This window comes from Talpa occidentalis, unplaced genomic scaffold (assembly GCF_014898055.3).
Source record: "Talpa occidentalis isolate TD23 unplaced genomic scaffold, MPIMG_talOcc4v2.1 talOcc4.2, whole genome shotgun sequence".
NCBI lineage: Eukaryota > Metazoa > Chordata > Mammalia > Eulipotyphla > Talpidae > Talpa > Talpa occidentalis.
Genome location: NW_023602073.1, coordinates 63,947,851 through 63,965,596, shown reverse-complemented (window position 1 = coordinate 63,965,596; position 17,746 = coordinate 63,947,851). Strand labels below are relative to the sequence as shown.

The 17,746-nt window shown below is 45.7% G+C and overlaps 1 protein-coding gene across 18 annotated transcripts in view; it reads left to right on the top strand.

Moving 5' to 3' along the window:
* The window catches only part of TRERF1 (transcriptional regulating factor 1), a 196,463-nt gene that overhangs the window by 125,038 nt on the left and 53,679 nt on the right, over positions 1 to 17,746 (top strand). For all 18 annotated transcript variants that reach the window (XM_054698796.1, XM_054698799.1, XM_054698793.1 and 15 more), the window contains one exon: positions 9,688 to 9,796. The gene's annotated coding sequence lies outside the window, so the exon portion shown is untranslated. The remainder of the gene's footprint in view (positions 1 to 9,687; positions 9,797 to 17,746) is intronic.

Here is a 17,746-nt window from a genome sequence, read left to right as displayed (position 1 = left end):
AGTTACCTGGTTCAGTCTCAGCTCATTCAGGTCTCTGCCAGATGCAACCTCTTCAACAGATCCTCCCTGCCCTCTTCAGATAGGTGCCATCCCCCATCGATCCTCGGCTCCAGCCCGGTTTCTTTCCCTTCGTAGCCCTCCTCCCGCCACGACCCTGCTGGTGCATTGACTTGTGTACCGCCAGTCTCCCCCGCTCCTCAGTTGTCCACCCCACAAGGGCAGGGGCTCTCGAAGAGCCCCTTACACTTAGTAGGTGCTCAATAAATAACTTTGAAGAATGAACAAACGGATGAAACAGCAACACCTAATTGGCAGGCAGTCTGTGGGTTCTTGGGGAATCGATCACACATTCCAAGCATCAGTGCCAAAGATGAATCTTTCTTTCCCAGCCTTTGCGATTTGAAATGTAGGGACTTCATTTCAGAAGGGAGTTCCTAGATTATTCTGGAAACCAGGACTTCTTACTCTGCATTCTTAGCAAAAATAGACTCCTGCTTGCTTCAACATAAATTCTCGGGGTTCTGAATTTGGCGAAGGAGAGGAGTGGAGCTCTGTGGTCTCGTGGATCTTCTGTCACCATTTTACTGCTGGTTACTCCTGAGCAGGGTTTTTGGACCCAGTAATTCTTCATTGAGGGGGTGTCCTGTGCATCATGGGATGTTTAGCCACACCTCTGCCTCTACCCATTAGATGCCGACGGAACCACTAGCTATGATCACCAAAAAATGTCTCTAATATTTCCAAGTGTCCCTGGAAGGATAAAATCACCCCAGGTTGAGAACTGCTGCTCTACCCTATACTGGAAGCCCCACAACAAGGCATTATCCCACCCAGTGTCAGAAGTACCAAGATACAGAGTCCTGCTCGAGAACAGGGCTGGCTTGCAGAGCTTCTGCAGTAGCCACTCACCATGTGAATGTGGCTCTAAATGTGGCTGGTACAACTAAAGAACTTCTTTTAAGTTTATTCATTTTAGTTAATTTCTTTTTTTTTAAGTCTATTTTTTTTCTTACAATGTTTGCTTTCTTTTCTCAGGTGTAATTCCCATAGAATTCCCACCACCAATTCACCCGTGCACCAGCACCATAGTCCCTTGTGCTCTTCCTGCCCTTGGTTTGATCTTGCTCCCTTCCCCACCCCTGCAGGATATCTCTGATTTATAGTTGTCTGTTTATTTTTGTTTTGTTGTGTTGTGGTTTTTTTTTTTTTTTTTTTGGTTATTATTTTTTCCCTTGATCCCCTATATTCTTCTATAAAACACAATCTGGTATTTTTCTTTTTCCTTCTGACTTATTTCACTGAACATAATCCTGTCAAGTTTCATCCATGTTGCTGCATTGATTGCTGAATAGTATTCCATTGTGTATATATGTACCACATCTTCTTGCACCAGTCATCTATTTTTGGACATTTGGGTTAATTCCAAGTCTTACCTATGATAAATAGGACTGCAATAAGCATAGAGGTACATTTTGAATTAATGTTTTTGTGTCCTTTGGGTAGATCCCTAAGAGTGAAATTGCTGGGTCTGTGGTAGCTCCATTTTTAGTAGACTGAGGAACCTCCAGACAGCTTTCCACAATGGTTGGACCAGTTTGCACTCCCACCAGCAGTGCTGAAATGGGCACTTGTGGTGAGTGGCCACCCTGCTGGGTAGCAGAGATCGAGAGAAACCAAAGGTGCTCACACTTCAGTGTGCTTAGAAATTATCTGGGGGCAGGCCAGTGTGAGTCAGCAAACCTTAATGCGGAATGGGAGTCTGCCTTTCTATTAAATTCCCAGGGGATATTGGGAACCACACTTTAAGGAAGATGACCAAAGACTCTAATAAAAAGAGCATTTTGTACCTGTAAACCCCACAATGACATTTTTGCCAGGAAGAGCTAGTTAAAGGACATGGTGGTGGAGTTGGGGTGGTGGGGGAAAAAATGTGGTCTATGGAGTCAGACAGAGAGTGGTTTGACTCCACAGTTAATCAGCTGTGTGTCCTGGGCAACTTACCGAAATTCCCCGAGCCTCAGCCTCCTCCAGGGTCTTTCGAACAAACCAGCAATCATTTCCAGCTTGCACTGTGATGCTGAGATACTGTATTTTAAAGCACCAAGTTCAGTGCCTGGCTCACACATGGCACCCAGGAAATAGCAGCGGCTGTTATTGATGCATTGAAATAAAGGCATCATCCACACAAATCACCCCTGATGTACAGGCTGTCCTGGGGAACCCCATGTCAGAATGACCCAGATATTCTTTTAAACAGAGAGAGATCCCTGGGCCCTGCCCAGACCTACTGAGTCAGGATCTCTCATGGTGGGGAGCATCTTCCTTTTCTCTTTTAAAGAAACTTGGATTTATTTTCTCCTTTATCATAACCAACCTAGGGAGTATGACGGGGAGTCATTTTAAGTCCCATTGGTGGGCCATCTGGACCCCCAAGCTGGAGAGCCACTGCTTGAAGGAGAGCTCACCTGGGGTGGCTCAGTCACCGTCTGCTTCTCATGGGCCAGGGCACTCAGTTGAGCAATGCTTCCATTGGGCTGCTGAAACCCACAAGGAACTGGAGTTGTTACATGTGCTGTCGAAGAGGTTGGATTTTTTTCACACATCTGACTGTCTTAGCCCATGTAGGCTGCTATAATGAAATACCACCACCTGGGGGGCTTATAGACAACAGAAATGTATTTCTCACAGTGAGGGAAGCTGGAAGTCCAAGATCAAGTGCCAGAGTTGTCGGGCTCTGATGAGGGCCCTCTTCCTGGTTCACCTGGACACATACTCATTGTGTCTTCACATGGTGGAAGGGGCAAAGGAGGTCCATGGGGTCTCTTTTATAAAAAGCATTTATCCCATTCATGAGGGCCCCACACTCATGACCTAATCACCTCTCAAAGCCTCCACCTCCTCGTACCGTCACCTTTGGGGTTAGGATTTCAACACATGAATTGGCAGGAGAGGGGACACAGCACTTGTGCCCTCCCCCTTTAGTAAGGGTGACCTAAAAGATAACTAGACATTAATGGGTTGGGGGAGCTAGGAGATGAGACCCCTAAGCAGGGAGAGACACTGTTCTTGGCATGCCCAGATCAGAACAAATGACCCAATGACCCCCCCCCCAACCCCAGCCCCCATGAGTGACCTTCCCACTCCCGGCCTCATGGGCAAGTTTCTGCAAAACACCTCTATCTGTGGCCCAGGGTTGGCCTGAGCAGCCTGTCCCAGCACAAACTAGCTTCAAAGAGTTTTGTTCTAATAAAATTTATGGTGAGATTTATATCCTATTGCATAATTTAACTAGATCCGTCTGAATAAAAACAATTGGAGTATTTCACCCCCAATATTTAAGTGCCTTTCAGGGACACTTCAGGTTAATCCTGTGGCTCTAGGGATCAAGGTGATAAAGCAGGATAAGAAGAAAGGGGCGTGTCGGGGAGGGGGCTCTGTGGGGAGGCTCCTTGAAAGGAATGGTCTTTCTAACAATGGGGACTTGTTTCCCTCTTCCGGAATTTCCTCATATTTAATCTCTGCAGTGGAAAATAACATTTAGATGATACATTTTATACACAAGCAAAGGGAGCAAGGTCCTACTGGAACTCCTTGGGCCACTTGAAGATTGTTCCAGGACATAAGTCCAGCATCCACGGCCTCCCAAAGCTAGTGGATCTCAACCATAGCCACATACACCGCCACCTGCAAGCTTTAAACACTTGTTTAATAGGTTTGTGGTGGGGCCCAGACTCCATGTTCATAGAATCTTCCCAGGTGATTTGGTGTGCATTCAGATTTGAGAACTGCTGTGCCAACTCAAACACACAGGTGAAAAAAGCAGACATTGCCCATGCTCTAGCAGAGCTCACAGCCTGACCTGGAGACCGACTTGTGAAGTCACGTGATTAATGCATTGCAGTGGTGCTAAATGTTGTTGTACACTTAAATTTCTGGAGGGTCCAAGAAGTGTCCCGGGAGCTATAGCCTGAAAGATAACTAGACATGAATGAGTTGTGGGGAGCTAGGAGAAAAGAATCCTCGGTAGCAGGAACAGCGTGTGCAAGGAACCTGGGGTAGGAAAGAGCCGGGAGAGCATAGCTGACCAATGCTTTGAGCAGCGGGGACCTGAGTGAGGGGGCTGGAGACAAGATGGCCACCTGCTATCCACTGTTGGCCTGTGATGGGTCCATCAATACGCTGGCCATGTCAGAGCAGCCCTGATTTGATGCAAATGGCCCCAGGATCTGTGTTCTGGAATAAGGAGGTACACGAAGGCCTGATTCAATGGTCAGTCTTTTCTTATAAGGATCTGGGCAGAAACCCCCTGAAAATTACTTTCCTCAGCCTCTGTGGGGGTGGGGTAGAAAGGGGTCATGGAAAGAAGAGAAATGCTCAATGAGAATGGGAGTTTTCCCACAGCTAAAAAGCTCTGGCCTCTCCTCGTGGTTAAGCATGTGTCTCAGCTGAGAATGAGAGCCTCTCCCAGGCCACCGCCGTGTCTGTGTGGGAGCACTCTGTCTCCTTATGGGAGCACTCCTTTAACAGGATGTTTGGCCCCCAAGTGACCAGAATCTGCAATTTCTCATTGCATTGATTACTTTCCTCACTGTTTTTTAAATATCCCCAGATTTAATTCCTTCTCCTCCTGCTCCCCCTTTTAAAAATGGGTGCCAGGTTCTAATTTATGGTGAGTAGTATGACAGAATTATTTCATGTTTCCTTTGGTCCTGCTTCCCATTTCAGAAGCTCTGTGGTTAATATCCTGTGTTCCACCCCACGGACCACACCCTTCTCTCAGCTGGTGGGATACCAGCCCCTCTTTTCATTTCAGCTACCTTGTGGCTGAGAAGAACCCTTCCTCTTGGTACTGCTAGGTACGAATTCAAAGAGTTCATTTCTGTATATTCTTTTTTTCCCTTCCGAGACTCTGCCATCTCTATTCCTCCCTTAATTCTAACAACAGCATGCTATGGGGGCAATACTTGACCCCAAATCATACAGAACGAAAACTGAGGCCCAGACAGCAGTGCGCTGGTGTGGTAATGGAGTGAAGAGAAAGGGCTTTGGGCCTTTATGTTCTGTCTCTGCCACTCAGTTTTGTCATCTTGGATAAGTCAGCAGCCTTGGTTTCCTCATTTGTAAAATGGTGGTAGCGGCAGCAACTCCAGGATCGTTGGACATGTTAAATATACGTGGGGAGGTCCCAGGCCATGGCGTCTGTTGGGCCTTCAGGATGTGATGCTGTTCTACCTCCTCTGCCGTCTGGGACCTGGCTGTTTAACCTCAGCCTTTAGTGGCAGAGCTAGAAGCAGAAGCCACTCTGGTGCAGGCCTGGTGCTCCTGGGTGGTGCTCTCTATGACCCTAAGATGCTATTTGGGTTCCTCCACCGAGGTTGAGCCTGGGCCAAGTGAGGTGTGATTCAGCGAGGGTCGGCCTGGCGTGGAGTGGGACTTCCAGCTGGAACTCTTAGTCACTAGGGGCCCCACAGGGCAGAGGCCAAGAAATAGTGGCTCATCAGGACCCCTGCACCCTTGAAAAGCGGCCCTGTGGCCCCAGTACTGGCTGGGAAATCATTTCATGGATTCCTGTTGATTTTCACAGGACTGTCCCTACTTCCTGGTAGTGATGGTGATGCTGCTTCTCACCCAGAGCCCGGGGAGCCAGGCAGTGTGTGCTGTGTGGGTCCCACGATCTCCCTGACACCCTGAAAAGAAGGCGCTGCTAACACTAGCATAGTTTTATAGAAGAAGCAGGCCAAATGGGCAGTGAAGGAGTTAGATTTGAACCCAGGTCTTCTAGGATCAAAAGCTCATGTTCCGTGCATGGAACTGTATGAACTTCGTTAGAGTAACATCTGCCATGAGGCTCCAGCACGCATTTTAATTATAGAATGTGTGCCTGCCTCCCCAAACCCGCATTGGCCAACTGATTTGACCACCGGCCAAACTGGAGTTTAGCCAAGTTACCACTGTTGAAGAGAAGAGAGATAAAAGTCCTCGAAGTTGTTATGAAATGAGATGGAGCGAGAACAAAGCGGCTATTTTGACCACCTTGTACTGGCTGAGGAAGAGGGAGAATTTAACAGACATGCACCTTAGGTTTCTGCTTTGCCCCAGGTAACTTCTTGAGTATGTTTTGAAAAACCTGTACATCTTTACTTCCTGCCTGGAGTGCCATAGTGATTGAAGCAGATATGAGTTCAAGAGCTGAGCTGATCCTCACTAAGCTCCCCCTTTCCCAGCCAGAACGAGCCTGCCTCCCTCTCCCCAGGACACTGGCACTGGCTAGTCATCATGCAGGGCATCACTCTTTCCCTATGATTTTCCCTCCTGCCTTCCCTAGTTTGCTTGGCTAGTTGAGTCTTAGGGCGCAGATGAAAGACTAACTGCATTCAGCCCTTTCCTGTCTGGTGAGTTCCTCATCCCTGGGTTCGACTACTTGTGGATGGAAAATACATAGTATGAGGTGGGGTACAATGGTGATATCTGTAACTGAAAGTGGAACTCAACAAGTACAGGCCTTTTCTTGTTGGTATTCTGAATAATACAGTAAAACAATTGTCCCACAGCACCGACATCTAGAGATGATTTTTTTATGAATTATTTTATTTTATATAATTCTTACATCATTTTTCATTTTTGCATAATGTATGCATTTTCATTTTGGTTGTATTCCCCATACAATTCCCACCCCCTTTTTCTGACCCTAATCCCTTTTCTCCTCCCCCCGCCCCCCACTGTAGTGTGTCTCTGGTCTAAAATTGCTTGTTGATTTTGATTTTCACTTTATTGCAATTAGTCTTTTTCCTGGTCCCTTATTTAGGTTTTCTAAATTCCTGCTATGAGTGAGACCATCCGGTTTTTTTCTTTTTCTTTCTGGGTCATTTCGCTGATCTTGGTCCCTTCCAACTCCATCCATGTTGCTGCAAATTACATGAGTTTATCTTTTTTGAATGCTGAGTAATATTCCATTGCATATATGTATCACATCTTCTTGATCCGGTCATCTATTTTTGGGCATTTGGGTTGTTTCCATAGCTTAGCTATTGTAAATAGTGCTGCTATCAACATAGGGGTGCAGGTGCCCTTTTGAATTAATGTTTCTGTGTGCTTTGGGTAAATACCTAGGAGTGGAGTTGCTGGATCATATGGAAAGTCTATCTTTAGTAGGTCAAGAAATTAGAGATGATTTTTTTTAAACATTTATTTATTTATGCATACAGAACTGGGGTATAGGCCAGAGGTGCAGGGGTTGAGAAAATTTACCAGAGACAGAGTGGGAAGCAGGACAGGCAGATCTACTGAAATACACTGCTGAGGGGAGCAGCGGGAGAGCCAGGAGAGGTTCTGCTGCGCTATGTGGGTAGCTTCCTGGCCAGGATCAAACACATGTAGCAGTGGCTGGTGATAGTTTGATAGCACTGAGATTTTAACCCCTGGGTCAGTAGGGAGGCCCTAGAGATGATTTAAAGTAGAGAAGATGTGGGTAGGTTATATGTATGGAAGGAACCTGAGCATCTGGGGATTGTGCTGTCTTATGGGGTCCTGTACCAATCATCTGCAGATGATGAGGGAGACTATAGGAGCTCAGGAAAGCATCACGAACCCTTTCCCATGCACCCTCTGCCCCCTGCCCTAAGCTGTCATGACAGCACCATTCATCTTTAGAGCACATCACTATTACAGTCATTCTGATTTGTTAATGTTGGTTTCCTCCACCAGACTATAAACTCCATGAAGGCAGGGACCACATTGGTCTCACTGTTGCATTCCTGGTGCTTGACACCTGCCTGACATACAAGTCAGTCAGCATTGAATGGGTGGAGAGATGGTTGGAGTTGGGTATAACGTATTTGCTTTCTCCTAACACTTGCCCATATACTTATTAGGGAAGGGGAGTTGTAATTACCTGTTTATAGGTCTCTCTTGGCTCTCTTAGAAGAATCCACCTTGAGAGCCCCAGAGCCTAGACTAAGGCCTGATATAGTAGATGACCAATAAAAGTTGTCTATGTGGTTGTCTAACCATAGCTCTTGCCCATGGGACATATTGGTCCAAGGACTCACTGCCAACAGGGGAGTTTGTTGAGAGGGACAGCACGTCTATTCAGGGATGTCATGGAAGGTACATTCCTGCCTCCCAGCACCCCATGCCACGGCTTACTTCTTGGTAAGGTCTGCTATTCAGGTTGCCAGTTACTATACTGATTTATTTGTACATAAACAGTTATTCCCATAACCTTGTCTTCGTCAACATTCAGAGATAATGATATACAATCTTTGTAACATTACAGACCTTGCTTCAAAAGCATTCTGTTGCTATAGAATGTTTATGATGTGCTTATTGCTAGGATTTCATGAGCAACAAACTCCCAAATTGCAGATGATTTAGCATTTGAAGCAGGGAGTGAGAGTGCATGTATATTTGCATTAAAAAAAAACTTTGAAAAGGGAAGTTTTTCTTCTGCAGAGTTGTCTTCTAAAGTTTAAAATAAGAACTACTTAAAAGCTGAGATTTTAGAGGAATGAGCACTTTCTCTTAAACATTCAAATGGGTGAAAATGACTGTAATCTCTCCCTCAAGTATTACGGCAATAGGCGTTTAAAGGCTTTTTTGGGGAGCTGACTGTCAAAGACAAAGGATTTCTCAATTTTTTTTAAATCATTTTTTTTGTAGCAAGCATTAAGTAGTAGGAATGAACACCAGCACCCTCTTGACATTTGAGTAATAATTTATTTTTTGAGATGGCCCAGTCCGTTTCCTAGTTGATATTTTGCTCCTCCCATTCAAGGCAGTGACTTCAGCAGGGGCTGCTATGTGAGGGCCCGGAAGTTCAAGATGGAAGGGTGTGGGGTGCCAGGCACAATTTTTGACCAGGTTCCATGAACTTCATGCTCTGTCACCTGAACCCAGCAAGTTGATATTGAAGCCACACTTCCTGGAGAGAGATTACGAAGTCTCAAAACTGTAGTCCAGAGGATGAGTTTGACATCCTTTTTATTTCCAGCCACTCTCACTAAACCAAGAGTTAGAAGTCAGTGCATCCTAGGTAGGTTGCACTGTGTAGAAACTGACTCCACGTTCCCCAGGTGTGGTTGGGGGAGGGTGCCAGCCTGCACGCTGCGGGGGGGTGTACCAGAGAAGTTACAGAAACTGAGAGTAATCGCTTAGAAACGTTCATACCAATTTGACACAGTAATCTGTTGAATAATCAAAGATAATGGACTTGGTCTCTGTATGAATATTTTTTAGTTCATTTTTCTGGTTCATTTTTATTATAGTTTATAAAAGTATTCATCTTCAGTGGATAGGAAATTAAAGATAAAGCGGCTGGTCCTTTGTCTCAAGCAGTTTGGGAAGCCCTGTTATACAGCTGCTGGGAGTAGTAAGCTATTGAATGAATTTTGGGAAATCACAACTTATACTGTGATAAAACATGTACTTTTCTCTCTCTCTCTCTCTCTCTCTCGGGTGGGGAGTGTGTGGCAGCGGAGGGGTCTGATTCATCTTTGCAAGCCTCATTCCATAGAGTCCTGCCTGGCACATTGTCAGACACAGGAAATGTTTGTCTGGTGCATTCTGTCAGCTACCCCATGGCCCTCCAAAAGGGGTAAGGCCGGCCTCGGGAGCGCTTGGGCTCTGCAGGCTGGTGATCAAGAGCCAAGAGCATACCATGAAGAAGCTTACCTTCTCTTTTTCTCACAGAACCAGGTCTCCTCTGCCCACCTGCCCAGCAGCATGAGAACAGCATGACTGGCCAGCCACAGCAGAAGCCCCCAGAGCCCCAACTCAGCCATCTGCTGCGGAGGTCAAGGTGAGCATGCCTTCCTCCTTTGGGAAGGTTTAGGGATTTTAATTTTAACTAATTCCATATGCTTTTGTAATCCCTAGTCATGTCTGGAGGAATGAGGATTACATGGGTAGATTCTGAAAATGTATGTCAGCTTCAAGGGGCAAAGTGTACTCATTTTGGTTAATGGAGAGGCTGATGGTGGAGCAGAAAGGACAGTGAATTGAGTTGCTGGACGCTGAAGATCTCATTGTTTCTCACCACCTCCTGAATCTGGGACTTTGAGCAGATCTCTTAGGGATTGGTCATCCAGAAAATGTTGGGTGAAGGAACTTCTGGAATAGGGATTTGGAAGGACAGTCAGTCCATGGTGTGGGACTACCAAGAGGTGGATTATCCTGTCCCATGCAGGGTATTAGCCAGGCCAGTTCCCAAAGAGTGTAGAACAGTGAATTGTTAGAAACTTCTTCCTGATATTGGGATCATCTCTTCTTCTCTGCAACCATTTGGAATCAGAGAGATTTTCAGTGATTCTGTTGGAATTTGAAGATGACTGTCCTGCGTCCCACTCTGTCCTCTTGTCCCCTTCCATGTGCCAACCCTACCAGTGGCTCAATCAACAGAGAATCATTCATTCCCTGTTCACTGTGCAGTATTTAGTACGAGCCTCCTAGCACAATCGCCATGCTAAACTCTGGAGTGACATCGGTGGACAAAAAACACAGTCTCTGTCTTTTTATTTATTTTTTAAAGATGTATTTATTTGTGCATACAAGAACTGGGGTACAGGCCAGAGATGTGGGGAGTGAGAGGATTCACCAGAAACAGGGTGGAGAGCAGAACAGGCAGATCTACTGAAATACACTGCTGAGGGGAGCAGTAGGCGAGACAGGAGAGGTCTGCTGTGCCATATGGGTAGCTCCCTGGCTGGGGATCGAACTCATGCTGCAGTGGCTGCGGCACTGTACAATCACTGTGTAATGTTCCTTCACCCAACATTCTCTGGATGACCAATCCCTAAGAGATCTGCCCAAAATCCCAGATTCAGGAGGTGGTGAGGAACAATGAGATCTTCAGTGTCCAGCAACTCAATTCACTGTCCTTTCTAATTCACCAGGGAGGCCCAGTCTCTGTCTTTTTACAGACAAAGTAGATTTGTTTTCTTGGAGAGAGTTTGAAATAAGCATCGAACCACTTCTGTGTGCTCCTTTTTAAATATCTTATCTCTTCAACTTTTTCTTAAATGTTCCATATGAGTGTTTGAAAAAAAAGTATTCTCTAGTTTTGAATATAGTTTTCTATATATGTTCACTGAAATAAGTTAGCTCATTGTGCTGTGCAAATCATTTACAATATGTCCTTTACAGCTTTTGTCTGATTCATCTATCAATTATTGAGAAAAGTGTGTTAAAATCTCCCACTGAATCTGTCAATTTCTAACTGGAGTGCTGAAAGTTTTGATTTATATATATATATATATATATATATTTTTTTAAAAGATTTATTTATTTATTTATACAAGCACTGGGTACAGTCAGAAGCGCGGGAGGGTGAGAGAATTCACCAGAGCCAGAGGGGAGAGCAGAGCAGGCAGACTGATGAAATACACTGCTGATGGGAGCAGCGGGCGGCAGGAGAGGTCTGCGCCCATATGGTTCCCTCGCCCGGTGGCCGGGGATCGAACCAGTGCTGCAGAGGCTGCGGGCAGCTTCGCAACCCAGTGCTCAACCTTTGCGCCACCAGGGAGGCCCTGCTTTATGTATTTTAAGCAATGCTATTTGGTGCATAGATGTGTAGAACAAATAGATCTTATTGATGAGGTAGTGCTTTATATGCTTTCCGTTTTTCTGCTTTTTCTTTTCAATGGTGATTTTTTTTTTCCTTCATTCCATTTCCTTATTTGGAAGTCATACACTCTGTAAGTGTTATTTCAGTGGTAATCCCAGCTGTTTTAACAGGCATACTTAACAACGTCTAAAATTAATCAGTGTCTTTACCTTTCTCCCAAACAATACAAGCGCCATAAACTGGCTGAATTCTAGTCATTGCCTTTCCCAGTTTATATGCAATTATAATACTGTGTTTTCATTCTATTTTGTTTTTCTCCCCTACAAGTTAGACATTATTTTATGCAGTGATTGTAAAAATTTTCCACATACTTACCAATATCTTTTCTCACCATTCTTTCATGAATCTAAGATTATTTTCCATCAGCCTAAAATAAACCCTATATTTAGCATTATTTTTAGTGAGAGTTTATTGGTGGCAAACTGAAGTTTTGGGGCTTTTGTTTTTTGTGTTTTGTGGGCTTGGAAATGTCTTCTTTTGCTCTGGATTTTGAATGGTGGCCTTACTGGATGTATTCTCTCTGGTCATCAAAGCTATTTTTCCACTGTGTCTGGCTTCGAATGTTGCTGTTGGGAAGTTGACTGTCAATCTAACGACTGTTCCTTTATAACTAACCCAGTGTTTCTCTCCAGCAACATTAAAGAGACTCCTTTCTTTGGTGTCCTGAAGCTTCATTGTCATTGTCACCGGGTGTAAATTTCTCTTATTCTGCTTGGGTTTTGTTGGAATTTCTAGAGCTACAGATTAGTGTCTTGAAGTAATTCTGGATAAGTCTTACCCTTCATTTCCTTAAATACTTCCTTTCCCCCTTTCTAAGATCTCCTTCTGGAACTCCAGTTAGACTTGCAGTAAACCTCTCTTTCTAGACTCTCTATTTCTTCACCTCTGTGTCATATTTTCCATTTTTTTGGTCTCTGAGTGCTGCACTCTAAATAATTTCTTCAAATCTCTCTTCCACTTAGTGAATTTATTTTGTGTCTCAAGTGCTGCTCCATTGAACTTTTTCCATCAGTTCCTTTATTTATCATTTCTAGAAATTCTGGCCTGTTGCTTTTCAAATCCACTTGGTGATTTCCTTGGTGTCTTATTTCTTGCTCATATTTGCAAACTTCCTTTTTACTATGTTCAAGTAGCTCTTTAGAAATGTTAGAATTCACGTCTGGTAATTCCAGAATATGAAATCTTCGCAGGTCTGATTCTGCCGTCTGTTTTTCCTTCTGATTAGTACTCATGCTGCCTTGTTTGCTGTTGTTGATGTTATTTTCTGTGAATGAATTCAGACTGCAAACCTGTGTGAGGTCCAACTTAAGGTCATAGATGTTCGTTCTACCCAACCCAAGGTCAAGTTTCCTGGAAGCATATGTGCATGTATGTCTCATTCACTGAAGGTGGAGCCTTTTGGAGTCCTAACTTTTTATATACGAACTAGACTTTTTCTCCTGTTTTCCTGAACCCTATGCAGCTTTCATAAGGCGTTTAGAATCTCCAGGAACTAGCAGGACCCCCTCAGGGCAAAAGTCAGTTTTGGCGCTAGCTCACTTCCTCAGGCTTCCACTTTGGGTTTACTTTTGGCCTTTGAGGAATCCTTCCAGTTGTACCAGCTCTGCAACATATATATGTTTTTATATTTTAAATTTTATCCAGCATGTTAGTTGTTTCGATTGGCAAGGTCAAGTAGCATATCTGATCTGCCATACTACTAGAATGGGCAGGAGGGCTGGAATTACTATTCCTTTTTCACAGGAGTGTGAACCAAGGTTCAGAGAGGACGTGTAAGTGGCTATATCACAGAGCTAGTAGGTGGTGGACTGGCAGGGAATATGTCCCTCTCTACTTGCCGTCTGTCTCCTGCCTTCCCTTTCCCCAACATAACTGTTGAACGTTTTTCCAGGGTTAACTTTATGCTCACATAGGATATGAGTTCCTACCAGAATGCTTTAAATAGCTGGACAGCTTGGTAAAATTTGTTTATGAATCTATTGTTTATCTTCCTTGAGAGAGGAAATGGCTTCTGCATATTTTGTGGCTTGTGTCTCCGGTGGTCACCAGCAACTTTCCTGCTTCATTCCCACTTCACAAAGGCCCTGGGACCCAGAGCCAGGTCCCCTGTGCACCTCCTCCTGGTGCCAGTTTCCTCTCATCCTCATGCTGCCCTCTCCTCACTTTCTTCCCTCCCAAGCCTCTTCTCTACCCCCCTCTCCACCATCTTTCCTGCTGTTGGTTTTCCTGTCGGCTGATGGTACCTTCTATCAGAGGGGAGCTCTCAGCGCACAGTGGTTAAGCTTTGGGACTTTTTGGGGCAGGAAAAAAGAGCTGAATTTGAGTCTAGCTCTGCCTCCCACTGGTGTCGTCTCTCTGAGCTTCAGCTTCTTCATCTGTCACATGGGGACAAGAGGTGGAGCTGTTCAGGGTGAAATTGGATGGTGTGTGTAAAGCCCAGAGCAAGGGCCTGGCGGTCTCCAGTGCTCAGGCGTAGCAGTCAGCATTTTATGAGTGAGGGCAGACCCCTCCAACGCCTGCGCTCTTTCTCGGTGGAGCTTTTCAATTAACAGAGCTGGTTCTAAAACATGAGGAAAACAGAAGCAGACATCTAGGGTCCACGTGAGAACCTCAGCCTCATTATTAGGTTGCTCAACCTGGAGTGTTCTTGAGAACCTGAGGGAAAACAGAACACACTGGTGTGGTCAGTGTTTACAGAAGCTATAAAGCATGGGTTCTGAAAATGGGGTGCCCAGTATCTCAATCCCTCACCCCAGCCATGCCCTCTTCGTCATGGAGCCTTGAGGGTGCTGAAACAATAGGATGCTTCCCACTGGGGGTTTCCCTTTTTGAAGCCCCCAGGTCAAAGGGGTAGCACGACCACCCTGTTGGAAACTTGTCCAGCAAGGGCGGGAGGGGAGTCTTCACTGTCCATTTTACTTCCGTTCCTATAGCTGTTGTGACTCTTTATTTCACACACTCCCTTCTAGTAAGTGGCTTTATATTGCTCTCAGATTTGTATCACTTCCTGATTTGATAGTTATCAGACATCAACTTTTTCAGCACTTGCTATTTGTAGTGACTTGGGTATTTGTACAATAGACAGATGGTATAAAAAGGGCCATCTCTTTGACCCTAAATGACAAAAAAAATGCATAAAGGATAAAACATCTACATAAAATTAAGTGCCAGACCTTCAGAGTGGGTTCCAGGGAAGCCAAGTACTGTGCCCTGGTGGTCAGGGAGGGTTCCCTGGAGAATCTGGGGAGGAAGTATGGAGCTGGCCCCATAGGGTGGATAGAGTAGGAAGCCTGGAAAAGGAGCATGTGAAATGAGGTGTAGAGACCCAGTATGGTGCTTCTAGACCCACAGGTGACTTTAGTGGCCCCTTTGTGGGATACCCCCCCCTCCCCTCCAGCACACTGAAAGCTCTGAGAAATCCTGCAGTTCACATTTGACTGTGTTTCACCAGATTTCCCAAGTGCAGTTGATCACTCCTGACTGATGAACATGGTGGTCTTAAATGAGTTTGCATTTGCCTTCTGTCTCTCTGATAAATACTCAGTTCTCTGTGAACACCAAAAATGTACTCAGAATCAACCATTTATCTTCTTTCTCAAATTGCTGCTCTCAGATATCTAGAAGGGTGAGGGTTTCTCAGAGTCTGAGCATTGATATTGCTGGAACTAGAGAGGAGCTGCTTTGTTTTCCAAGATGATGTCGACCTTCTCCTCCAAGACGAGGGACCAACCCACCTACCCCCACCCTTGCCTGCAAACCTCAAAGTCTATTAGCAGCCGCTCTCCAGATTATGATTCATGCTTCCTGTCCCTCCTTCATTCTGGTTACTGAGAACTATGAGCCAAGATTGATGGCTTACACCATCCAACTGGCCTTGCTCGTAGGATCTCAACTGATAGATTAAATACTGGTCGGTGACACCCCAGTTTGAGTTCTCATCGTTAGCTGAACCCTACATAGTGAAACACAGGTTGCCCCAGATGCAGATATGGAAATCAGGACACACCATGTTTGGGGCTGTCTGAGAAGTTTGGGGAGTCAGGATTCCTTTGTTTACAGAGCCCCTTGAAAACCAATAGAAATTATTCTAAACTGAGTCTTTTTATGATTGGTAACATGTCTTTAGAACAGTGCAAAGTTTCAGGTGTGTATCATTGAAAACCAACATGTGTTTATACTACAATGTCACCACTGAATAAACTGAGTCTTTAAGTGCTGCTCTGGAGATTGACCGTCAGTCAGCTCCACCTCAGATTATACTAGTCATGCACATTATTGAACTTTTTAAAAATTAAAACACAATAGCTAGAGCTTCGGTCCATTCTGATTCCCTCCCACACTTTCTCTTTCCTTTTCCGAAAAAATGGCAAAGCTGAGAGGGAAATCCAGGTGTGCTGACTCCTAGCACTCTTCACCCCGGTGCCCCCACTCCCCAGAGGGCAGGGGTCCAGTGTCAGCAGTGGAAACCCTGCTGCCTCTGTATCCTGGCTCAGGCTTGTTGGGTGTCCGAGAAACAGGCAGGATCCGGGGAGGCTCATCCTGTGGAGCCTTCCAAGGTCGGAGCCCAGGGACCTCCTCTCAGCCCAGCGGGTCCACCTCCTCATTCAGCGGAAGCTGAGTCTGAGGTGCAGGGAGGGGAAGTCATTTGCCCAACAAGGTCACAGGGCCGGTCTCCTTCTCTGTTTGGTCTGAGTTATCTTTATATTGGGTTTGCATTTCCTGAATACGCAGCAGCTGGTGGGGGTGGGGGGTGCAGGGCAGGGGAAGTGGGCTTAAAAGAACCCCTTCTGAGAATGTTTAAATTTCCTGTGAGTGTCCCATGAAGAGGGAGATAATCTATGTGCACATAATCAAGAAGAGGCGGGGGAGCCTTGGTTTAGGTCCAGAAGCCCAAGAGTGAAGGGGAAAAGGACAAAATGAGAGCTAGTCAGAGGAGGCTGTGATGTTCTTATCTATGGAATAGAAATAAATCGGAGTTTGTTTCTTTGCACTTCAGTGATGTCTTCATGTCTTTTGGAGGCCACTCACATCTCCTGGAGGCTCTCGTTTCTTTGCAGGGGCAGTGGTTTTGTGGTCTCTGGGGGGCTCTGGCCTTGGTCATGTGGTCTTGGACTCTGGCTCCCTGAGGTTTGTTCCTGCGGCATGTGATCCTCGGGCCGTATCTCCCTGCCTGCGGGCTTTCATGGCTTAGGTCAGCATTGAACACAACTTCTCGATGGGTCTGCCTCACCAAAGAATCATGCGTGTGAGCATGCCCCTCAAAGTGAAGGGTTGGTCGGTCTCAATTTTTCTTTTACACCTGAGAGGCCGGCACGAGCTCTGACAGAACTTGAAACTGCTGCCAGAGAAGGTCTCGTTTGCCCATCACATCCGGGGACAGGTGTGGGCCACCAAGGCCGCCCTGGGCCTGCTTCCCTGGGACCACCCTGCCAGGCAGTGCACCCCAAGTTCCTTAAAGGGGGTTGTTTTGTTTGTCCTCGAGTTGTATCAATCTGTCAGTCGTTTAAAGCCATATTGCTTGGGGGAACATTTTCTCACTGTCTTGTGGGCATGTTATCCACTAGCTGTCCTCCAGGATTCCCATGCAGATGTCCTAGAGGGGGCCTTTGTTTAAGCAGACCAAAGGGCTGTAATAACTAAAAGTAAGGAAATGGCAAATATGGACAGTTACTGCCAATTTCCTTGGATCTGAGAGCTGGCGACCCTCTTGAAACAGGAAAGGAAGTAGGCTGTCTCCTTATCTGGTGTCATGGAGGGAATGAAATGGCTTTGGGTAATTAAGACGCACCCCTTAAAACTCTTTTTCTTTTATAACCACAGATATCCGCAAGTTCTACATGGCCGCTAAATCATTCTTTTTTCTCTGCTGGCGTCTTGAACTGCTTGACAACTAAACCCTAAAAAGCAAACGCCCCTAACCGCTTCCCCCACCCCGTATTACCAGTAGCCGTATTTGAACCTGGCCTGACCTGTGGCCAGTCCTTCTTAGGCACCTCCTGAATTTACACTGACCCTGGAGAGTCCTAGGCCTCTCTCCAAGGGGCCCTGGAAAGCGCCCTGCACAATGAGCAAGACACATGAGCACCTGCATTCCGCTGTCTCTCTACCCTGTGAATGGTGCACTAA